This window comes from Falco biarmicus, chromosome 10 (assembly GCF_023638135.1).
Source record: "Falco biarmicus isolate bFalBia1 chromosome 10, bFalBia1.pri, whole genome shotgun sequence".
NCBI lineage: Eukaryota > Metazoa > Chordata > Aves > Falconiformes > Falconidae > Falco > Falco biarmicus.
The window spans coordinates 8,042,540-8,054,021 of NC_079297.1; the positions used below are offsets into that span (position 1 = coordinate 8,042,540).

General features: G+C 43.5%; 1 protein-coding gene across 4 annotated transcripts in view; it reads right to left on the minus strand.

The window, feature by feature from the left end:
• The window catches only part of RIPOR3 (RIPOR family member 3), a 54,080-nt gene extending 50,476 nt beyond the window's left edge, over positions 1-3,604 (minus strand). The window contains exon 1 of one of the 4 annotated variants that reach the window (XM_056353122.1): positions 3,584-3,604. The gene's annotated coding sequence lies outside the window, so the exon portion shown is untranslated. Of the gene's footprint in view, positions 1-2,591; positions 2,612-2,818; positions 3,055-3,583 lie in introns of those variants that run through there. The other 3 variants (XM_056353120.1, XM_056353117.1, XM_056353123.1) reach the window with 3 other exon arrangements.
• Between the last annotated feature and the right edge of the window lie 7,878 nt (positions 3,605-11,482).

Genomic DNA, 11,482 nt, shown 5'->3' on the forward strand with positions numbered 1-11,482 from the left:
TGAATAACAAAATATCACTGACACAGTTACTTTTCCAATAATAATTGCATTTAAGTTCCCCATTAAACTAATTTTATTTTTTAATTTGAAACAGCTAAATTCAAATCTAGACCAGCTACACATAAATCGGTTTGCTAACTACACTTACAGTACTTTCTGTATTAACAATAAAGAAGACAAGATCGTCTTGGTGTTCTGATCCTCTAAATTACTCATGATTAAATGCACTGATTGGCTGAAAACCAAGTTTTCCCCTAAAAAATTGAATTGAATAAAAATAATAGTTTTCAGGCATGTCTTTGAAGACATACTGGTTTAAAGTAACCTGTGCTCAGGGGCAGTAACCTGGCAACAGAAATGGAAAAGTTGAAAAAAGTGGATAAAACCTGGTATTTCATAAATATGTATGTCCCTTTTGTACTTGCAGAGGCACCATCTTATGATCAGAATTAAACGCAGCACCCTGAGCACCTGCAGTCATTAAAGGCCGGCTGATGTCCTTTGCGAGACTTGCAGTCTGTATAATTTTGGATTGTCACCAGCCAATCATCTTCCAAAATCCAGCTCTGGCCAATAACAGTCTGGGTAAGTCAACTCTGTTCCCTTTTTCTCAGCCTTCTGGCTAAGACCGAGTGTGTATATTTAACTAATATTAAACCTACTATTTTACATAAAACATCTCCTTCACTTCCAATTTAGCCTTTCTATTTATTTCATCCAAACGGCATAAGTAACAAACCTTCCGAGACAGTTCCCACTCCCTTCTTTTATCGTGTATAACTTTCTATACACAGAACCTCCGTTTTGTCCTGGTGCACTGTAACACCACATTATCACTCCTCAAACCCCTGAGAAAGAGACACATTAAAATCGTAACATTCCCCCCTCGCAGACTGAGTCTGGTTTCCTTTTTGAGCCCTAATGGCTCTATTCCTCTTCTCAGGTTCTTTGTAAGGATACTGCAAAGGAATATTTGTGAAGGAATTAGCTGTGGAAGGGAATAAAGTGATATTGGTGGATTTGATATTACAGAGTCCCAGCTCCCTGCCTGGATTTCTCCTAAAGGAGCCCAGGGCTAGAGTGAACACTGTAGAGCAACTGTATGGCTGCTCTTTGTCTTGACAGAAGGAAATCATCTCATGTTTATACTACCCCTTAGGGAATACCATTACATAACTCACTGTTTGGCCTATATTTCCCCATTCTTGGCTCCACACTGTTAACAGAAACACCACTGCAGTAACTGCAGTTACTGACTCAAGAATCGAGCACCAGATAGGAACACAGGACCTGTCATCTCAGGGAAGCCCTTTAATTCCTCTAAACAGTATCCAGACTCCAATTGGAGGAAAATTTTGCCAAGCCAGTTGTTCCCTACTATATTGCCTGTGTTGTATCTCACACAAGTTCCCCTTTAGACCTGGAGCGTAAAGTAGGCTTGGCCTGCCATTCAATAACAGCTCCGTCCCATCTTGGCAGGTTTTGTGCAGCTTTTCCCACACTATTACATGTCGTGCTTATGTCATTCACTCTGAAGAATTCAGACAGCAGCATGTAAGTGATCAACTGCATGTGAGATGAATACAACAGAGAAGCAGTTCCTACCACACATGTTCCTTTAGACACCACATCTTTGTCAGATGTATCTCTCCATTCAACATGAAATGTTCCCTCAGACACATTTTGCATTGTTTACTACCCTTACAAATGATCTTCCTCTGCTTTCTTGTTTTTTCTAAATGAAGTTCTTTCCAAAAAGAGTATGTAATGCCCCTCATTAATAGGTGTAGCTCCCATTTTACAGCTGTGAAAACACAGGTAGAGACGGATTAAGTCTTGATCCCAGCAAAGGAAATGACTGAATCAGGAGTTCTGAGTACTGGTGCTGTACTCTGACTCTGGTTCAATACTCAAGAAATGGCTCAAGAAATATGTAACCTTATTTTTCAAATTCCTTCAAGTTTCTTTGGTTGATGAACAACTCGATTTCCATATGGCCCAACTTATTTAAAACACTTTTTAAAAGGGGAAATTAAACTCTGTCTGAAGCAAAACGTAACTGGGCTGTGACCCAAAACCTCAATTCGTATTTATGAGCAAATAAAACATAATCTCTGCACAGACAAAAAGAGTTAACTAAAATATAACCAGCCCATACAATGCCACCTCCAAAACACAAACCCTACAGGATGGCATAAACGTTGTCCTCTTTCCCACCTGCTCCAGCCAGATGTTCACCCCGCAGGGGGTCCCCGGGTGTTTGTGGGCATGAACGTGCTGTCTTCTGGGGCAAAAGCTACCGCGCCTCTTTGCGCGGTGCAGCCTCTGCAGGAATATCAGCATCCTTTGCAGCTTGCCTACCTACAGATTCCCGTAGACTCCTCAGGAGCCTACCGCCCCTATAGGTGACGAGGACCCCCCCATAGGTGACACGCACCCCCCTACTCGCTGATATGCCCCTCCACTGGGCGACATGCCCCCCCTCTCGGTGACATACCCCTCCACCCCGTGACATGCCCCTCCTCTCGGTGACATACCCCTCCACTCGGTGACAAGCCCCCCCCCCCCGGTGCCCTGCAGCTCTCACCCACCGGTGCGGTGCCGCTGCCTCCCCGCTGCCCCGCGCGTCTCGCAGCCCCGTCGCCCAGGCGGGCGCCCGGAGCGGCGCTACGGGCGCGCCGCGGCCCCGTCCCTCCCGCCACCGGGCAGGGCGGGGGTCGCGGGCGGGACACCGCCTCCCCCCGCCCGGCGCCGGGGCCGGCACCCCGCGCTGCCCCCGGCGGGAACCGCGGGTGCCCCGCGGCCAGGTGCCTCCTACCTGCCTCTCGGCGGCGGAGCGCGGCGCTCGGCTCCGCTCCGCTCCCGGGACAGCGCGGCGGCGGCCGGCGGCGCGGAGAGGCAGGGCCCGCCGGGACGGCCCCGATAGCCGCCGCTTATCGCCGCTGCCTGTCACCCAGCTGGGCTCCGCTTCCAGGAAGCCGCGGCTGCGGAGCGCCTGCCTGCTGCTGGATGCCGCCGGCCCCGTCCCGCTCGCTGCCTCCCTCCCTCCGACCCCCCTCATCCTGGCAGGGGGGCTGGGAAAGTGCAGCGCGGCTCCAGCACATGCCGAGCCTGCGGTCACGGCCCGGACCCTCTGCTATTAATCAGGAGCATCCCCAGCGCCCCCTTGCTTACTCCGGCTGCCTTACTGCAGGCCCCACCGCGCCGCAGGGCAAGGACAAACCGGCGACACGCGGGGACGGCCGCCCCTGCCGCCCCGTTGATGCCTCCGTTCCCCTGCCCCCGGATCCTACCCCTGCACTTCTCAGGCACTTTCTCCCGTGCCTGATTCTCTCCCTTCCCATCTTCCCTCCACTCCTCCTGCCCTTACCCCACGCTATCCCCTCACTATCCCTTTTAAGATTCCCTCCTCCTACAACCCTCGCTGTCCCAGATCTTCACCTTTCTTTCTCTCATTGCCTCCTCCCTTTCCCCATCCCAACCTCCCATAGTTTTCTGTTACTGAAGACATATACTTTGCTCTCTTTGATTCCTTGTTAACCAAAGCCCGCTCCGAGCCCTTTCTGCTGCGCTCGCTACTGACCTCCTTGTCGCTTCTTCAGGCAGGTACCGTTCCTCGAGAAGCAGCTTCCTTCTGCTCGCTCTCTAGACACCTTCCTGATAATCCTGACAAAAAAGATGTGAAATTGTGATGTAGAAAGCAGGCTGACATCCTGCCCGGCTCCTTGCCTCACCACATGAACCCACACAATCATATCTCTTTTCTTGTGAGCAATGCCTTGCCAGGCCTTTTGTAAACATCACCAGCCAAACGTGTGCCTGCCGTCCGCAGAGCCCCTTGGACTAGGGTTTGGCTCAACCCTCTTCCACTTTCCCCTGCGGTTTTTAGCACCGTTCCCCCATAAGGTTAGCATGCTGACTGACTGACGGCACGGGAAGCTTGACACTCCCCATGAGGAGAATAAGCTGACTGTGCAGAATTTGGGTATGCTCTTACAATAACTTTAACAGTAATAGTGTTTGCTCCCCTTTTCACCATATTCAGCAATATCTAGGACACACACAGGACTCTTCCCTCCTGTTTCAGGAGGATAAAACACAAACTAAAGTTCTGAAAGTGCCAGATGACCAGAGATCACACACAAGAACCTGTTAGGGCAGAGTTATTCTTTTCCTTTCCAATAATTTATGAAGTTGATTAGGATTTGTATTTTTCTGTGTGCTTGCTTCAAGGAAAGCTTTGAAAAAGGCAAGGGAAGATCTCTCACACAGCTGAATATGCTTTTAAGAAGACTCATGAGGGAATTAACACACATGAAAGTGAGAGCAGTAAGAGACAAAAACAGATGGGTTGATGGAGTTGGCTGCACAAACAACTCAAGCACTTTGGGCTTTAGATATTCTAGAAAGAACGGTGCTGAGACGCAAGTAGAAGTGAGTTTCACACAGGATCTTGAAACCGATTGGGGCTTGGAGCGCTGAAAAAGGCCATGGTGATACAGCATGGACAAGACTAGTAGCAGAGCTGGTGTACCCAGCGAGACAAAGCAAGGAGATGCAAACACAGGGACTTGTACAGGTCAGTACACGACACAGTCTAATAATTATACCTCTGCTAAATGTTCTCTTGATTCTCCTAGTATTTTGTGGTTTTATGATCAATCACACTGACTACTTGAAGAATGCCCCACTGGCAAATACAACCGCAGCAGTTCAGGGTGCAGCCAGCTGTGTGTCCTGTCTCTCGGCTCAGGCTTTCCAATCATGTAAGGCTGTCAGCAAAGCCGGGTGCGTGCTCCAGCCTCAGACCCCGCAGCACCAGCCGTATCAGGCCAACTCAAGCAGCACAGGACGGCGCTAAACCAGGGCCTGTGAGCGGCAGCAGCTGCAGTGCGGCCTCGTGCCTTTGCATGCCAGCCCCACAGCAGGGTGGAGCGCACAGGGGCTATTTTAAATTGACTTAACTGGATTTGCAGAAGGTCATTTGTCAGAACACCTAATCTCTGCAGGAACCCTAGGCAACTGGTTGACCAAAAAACCTTTACTGTTACTGTCATTTCCTCCTAAACATGAGACATAATAAATTTCACAGACCAGACCCTCAACTGATGTAAATGACCAAGGTTCCATCACTCCCGGTGCAGATGTCCCTATTCACTTCAGCTGAGGATTGGCCTTACGTGTTTTTATTCCAGTTTATTTTTTATGATCTTCATTTGCTGTGTCTTCATCTGGTGTGTTTATGTGGTTGGTGCTTGGTTTTCATTATTTTTGACTGCACTTCAGATTATTTGCTCTATGGTTTTGTTCACATTCTCCTTTTCCATGAAATTCTAATAAAACACTTGGCTACAGATTTTCCAAATTGGATACTGATGTTTAGTGCAGCTAATTATGTAGCAGGGTTCAAAGCGAGTTCTATAATGTAACAATTTACATATTCTCGAAAACAATGGACACAAACCTACAAATGATTGTTACAAGCTACACATTCTTCTGGAATTTCCTTTAAAAATACATACGCTTAGTATTCTCACGCACATGAAAAGCAGTAAATACTGCATTGCTGGCAGCATTATAATATTTACAATGAAAAAATAAAACACACTCTGATGTCTCTCAGACCTAAAGGGACATTTAAAAAATGCTAGTACATCTCCTTGAAGGATCTCAAAGCACTCCATAAAAGCACTTCACAAATTCAGCCACTCGACATTTATCCAGTATTATGCCAAGGATATACCAAGATCATTTTACAATGAAATATCCAGGGTGGTTGCAACAACATTATACATTTAGTGTTTCAGCCTCACAAGTGTTCTGGCATAATCAGATTAGCTATAATTTTATTGTGTAAGTACTGAATTAAGCCACTTTTGGTTTTCTAAACCGACTGAACTACAGACAGCAAACCCTGTGAGCAGACCATGCTTCTCAGGAAGATCCAGACTAAACCGACTTTTAGAAAGGCTGCTATAAACCATAACTGTTTATAGTAGCAATAGCTAATAACTCAGTATTTAGTCCTATTACTATGATCCTTTACACCAGGCTGACTTGCAGAAAAGTCGTTTTTCTCGCCACTCATAATGCAAGCAATATGTATGCAAACATTTGCTTGTGTCTCTACCCCACCCTTTTTTATTTTGTATTCTTTTGATTTTAGAATACTACCTAAATGTTAATAAATACAAAGTAATCTGCATAAAGTAGATTTAATCTATCAGCCAATCAATATCCAGATCAGGCACTTTCATTACTGTAGCACAACAAACTTTAGACCATGTTATAACAAACTCTCCCTACATAAAGAGCATTCACTCAGAGTTTCTGAGGGTGTGTTACAGCAAGATTAAACCGTAATTACACACAACCAGAATTCTAAGCACATGATTATTTTTGCTTCTTTGTGCGCCTATCTGCACTGGAGTTTATAGTTCACGGTATTATAACTCAGGAGGGAAAGTAAGAGATGAGCCAACAGAAGCAAAGAATATCTTCTAAAAGCTGAACGCAGCTGGGACAGTGGCTGAACTCACATGGATTCAGTATTTCCAAATGTGGCATACATGGAAAAATTGAATTGCTTTTCTACTACCCTTGGCTTGTACTTTTCTATTTTTACTTATTACTACTGCATCAGTACTATTTAGTTAATAAACAGTGACAGTTCTATTATGTCCGTATACGAACGTCTGCCTGTTTCAGCTCTGTAGTTTCACAATGGATTTGACTTGTTCGTGTATGCACACACAGAAATACCAGGAGAAAGAGCCTAATTTACTTTGAATTGTCTAAATACAATAGTCGTCTTGTATTTTCCTAAAATACGTTCCCAATAATTGTTTGACATTATCCGAAAACGTTGTTAACTTCACCTTCCGATTTCAACAATAAATCAATGAACTATGAAACCACGGGAGGATTGATTTTAGGTATCCATTACAAGCACAGGGGCAGGGGCGGGCCCCGCGCGGCCGGCGCCCCCCGGAGCGCGCGCCGCTGGCAGCGGGCACAGCGCCCCCTGCCGGCCACCGGCCCCGGAGCGCGCCCCCGCGGGCGGCAAGGGGGGTCCTCAGCACGAAAGCCCCCCACGCGTGTCCTACGCCGACAAGCCCCACCAGGCTCTGTTCCCCACCGGCTAACCCACCTTCCGCATACACGTAACGCGGTCCAGTTCCCACTGCACCACAGGCGTCGCCGGCGTGGCCAGTGCTTTCTTTTGAGCGTGTGAGCACTCTTGGGTGACCTGCATATCATCCCGAAATAATTCAACCATAATAAGTAATAACGAATTATTTTATAACGAGATATTATTTTTGCAATTGGATGCAGGTATCATTCGCGAAATGAATGCATTTTCTCACAGTCTGAGAAGTAACAGAACCGTAACGGGTCCTGCTGTTATTCCCCTTTGAGGCTCTCCCTCAAAGCAGCTTGGCTCGGCAGCAGGGCCAACCTGGAGGGCACAAATTTGTTTCCAGCAGGTCTCAAAGAAGGTAGACACAGAAAAGCATGCAAGCTCAGGGAAAGGGAGTTAAATGCAAGATTTCTGAAACAATACCTGCAAAAGTATGGAGCAGAGGGACTTGCTTACAAGAGCGTTACACAAACTCGCTACCAAGCGATGTCAAAATAACGCATTGACAAGCGACGCGGAGTGATTAAACATCACACCCTGGGGACAAGAGGACATAAAGAGAACACAGTCCAGCCTAGCTGTGAAGCAAGGTGCTGTGTAACAGGAGCCGGATGTTTATAAAAGATTAAACCGTTAGAATCCATAGTGGCTTGTTCACTTTAAAGCTCAAATTTTACCCTTGTTTGATAGGAAATTACCTTTAACAACTGACAAAGCCTAATAATTTGTAGCTAATAATTGTAGTAACAAATCCATCAACCACCATTCTGTATAAAAACATTCCCTTGTACTAAAAAGCACAAGTACTCACTATTCAGCAGATGGCACTTAAAGTACTATTTCTTCTATGTTACAGCCACTAGCAGAGGGCACTATTTTACTCACAAACAGCAGTAACATGCTTTCTGGACAAACTTTAAAGCAAAGTCTTTACTCCAAAAGGTTTCTTAGGCAGAGCTTTCTTCTCTAAGAACAAGACAAAATTAAAATTCTAATCTGTACCAAGTGAAGTTTAAAAGAAATTCTGAAGCACTTATTCCTTTGAGATGTTGTGATTTTTCCAAATTCTAAATCAGGAACACTCCATGAGTACTGGAAACACACATAAGTAATGTTCACAAATTCCTCTGGGGAAAGAAACACTGAAGTGTTACCTACTGACCAGCTCCAGCAGCAGCATGGTTTCTTTCGAACACTTTAGTCATGAGTTGAATCATTAAACTATACACACGTGTGCCAGTGCGAGACGTCAGCTGTGATTAGTACTACTGTGTTTAAATAAGACAGAATTTCAAAGTAATCTGGAGTCATTGAACAGAAATGGATTACTAGATGAATGGGAAGAAAAAGCTTTAAAAGCTTTAAGAGTTTTTGTTAGAAACCTCAGAGAGTACAAATTTATGTATAGTGTTAGCTTTTGACTTGTTAGGAAAGTATTTTCAAAAAACTTCAGAAGTTTATCACAACTAAAGCCCTTAACCAAGAATAATCACAGAAATGTTCTACAGACCATCCGCTGCTGGGACAAACAGCATACTTTCCAAAGTACTCTCAAAGCATCCATCGTTAAAGGTCTGATGTTAGAGCTAGCTGAAAGTCAGAATTCCCTTTTAGAATGAAAAGCAAACATTTCTGCAGAGGTAAGAAAAACTGGAATAATTCACCATTTTCTCCCTCCTAATAAATAATTTCATAACAGTACATCCTGAGAATTTCCTCCGCCTACCAAGCACACCTGTCCTCAGGAGTCCTAACCAGAGCTGGCTTCACAGTGCTCCCACGTTTGTCACAGCCTCAGTTCTGCAGCAAGAGGTGTGACAACTTTGGTGTCCCCAGTTACTAGGGTATATTGCTGCTAGTCACTCCTTTCCACACAACCCTTCCTAGATATGGACAGATTCCTAGGTATGGCACCTATGTTTAACTTTAATTTAAGGGAATATTTTGTGTGAATGTGGTTCCAAAACCAGATCTAGATTTATAGCACACCAGAAACCAATGTTTATCTGACAGGCAGCATAATATAAAGCCAACTATTCTCACAAAGCTAGACAAAATAAAACAGAAACACAAATTTAAAGAAAAACCGACAACCCCAGGAAACCAGAAATATTTTATTGGAAAAGATCTCATATATAAACTTTAGAAATAATCAATTCATTTTGTCACTGACAGGTAAGCAAATATTGGATCAAAGTAACAACTAAAGGTGCCTGGAGGAGGAGTGGGGGGGAAAAAAGGCTAATTCTTTTGCTGACAGCCAAAGAAGGAAGCAGAGGCAGAATCAGAACAAAAATTCTTTCATCTTGACTCTCTGGTTGCCCCTCTGGGCTATCCTACCTTTAATGTGTGAAGCAGCATTAGCTCTTCAGTTAACAATGTATTTTGTAACACCTATTTACCGAGCAAAAATACAATTTGAAGTGTACATTCCTTTGGACTTAAATGCACCTAGCTTCTTTGCAGTAGATACTTAAAACCAAGTGTTGCAGTTCTTTAGTAGTATTCTTCTTTTTTTTTTTAAATACAGAAATATTTCTCAACCTTTCCCAGGTACCTGTACAAGAAATGCACTGATAAAATCTAGCCAGGAAAGAAGAAGTAGTCCCAAGCTGCAGACCACTTTTGAACTACAGTCATATACTTGCACCTTCAGCCACTACACTATTGGTAGGATTGTATCTTATTGTTGATTTCTGCACATGAAAAGCAACAAACGTTTATACCACTACTTCAATGCTAAAAGTAATTTTATAGCTGTACAGTTAAAAAACAAATATATTCATTACCAAACCAACTTTGAGGGGTTCCCCCCCTCAAAGAAAATAAATTTTAAAAAAACAGAACAAAACAAAAACCCCCAAACCAAAATTAAAATCCACAAAATCCTACAATTGTCACAACTTCAGGATAAGAAATTAAGTTTTTATTATACAATTAGCTAAACTGCCATGTTTACTTGATGAGCTTTGCTCTTGTGTTTGTATAGTGCTGTTGGTATGGACTGTATTCATGGAGGTAAAATATAACAAGCTGCCCTTCTTAAATTCTTTCTCTCTAATGCAATGTTTTGTAAATTCACATGTCCTGCTCCAGGATCAGGAGTATTAACATAATGTTATGAAATGTATTTCCATGGCTTCGTGGCCACCTATAAACGGTGTTCAACAATATTATTTGCATTTGTGCACGAGATATCTTCACGACAAAAATGGTTTGTCTGTACCACTCACTTATTAAGGGAAACGTAAAAGCAATTTGAGGTCGCATGTCCCTAATATTCTGAGAATGTAGTTATCCAAGTGTACACTCTATTCCTGAAAATTCCTGTCTTTGTAGGGAAATACAACTGGTATGCAAGATCAATGTATCAAAATTGTAGACGGTATCAAAATGAAAGCCTGTAAGTACAGACTTTTTTTTTTTTAAAGAAAGAAGGAGAAGCTGTGGAATGATCTTATTATGACAATTTTTTAAATAAAGCTTCTGTTTTCCCCATTTATTTTTCTCTTTCCTTAAAAAAAACCAACAAACACCAACCCCTCATCAACTCCAACACAAGATCAGATTACAATCTACTGAATCTAAAACACTCTTCTGAGCGAACACTGCTAGTGTTAATAAAGAATAGTTTATGTTAAATATGAAAACGGCATAAGCTCTGAACTACAGAATAAAAGTTTAGGTGGGTCATAAGTAACAGTCAACATATCCTGCCAGACATTTTCTATGCTTTACTCTTGGAAGTATTCTTTCAACTCCCAGGAGGGCTGTATGGGATACCATTTCACTTAACAAGTGGGAAGTATCGAGATGGGAAAGAAGCATTATGGTAGAAACTCACTATACTCCATGGTGGACTTAGTGATTGAATTTCTACACCAAAACAAACAAAGCAAAAAAACAGGTCTCCAAAAAAACTCCCCCAACCGTCCAGAGATTAGGAAACCTAACCTGTCTTTCAACTTCACAGAAGCTGAAAATGCCATGAATAGCTTGATCAAGTCTGAATCACAGTTTTTTTACGGAACTTGTGACTAAAATAGCTCTAGAAACTTGTGTTACAACTGGCACAAAAAGCCTGCCTCTCTCCATACCTTTATCTGAAATCAAATTGTTTATCACATTCCTTCCTCATACATCAGCTCCCTGTGATGAAAGCAAGGTAGTGATTAATACTTTTTATTAGGTTGGTTCCAGTGACTTGAAATGAATTTGCCCTGACTCCTTAAGCATGCTGCCACACCCACTGCATAGCACTCCAACCATGTTAGGAATTTACAACAAAAAAAAATTATCTTAGCTGATACTTCGTAAATCTATAGTAATAAAATTAGCTGC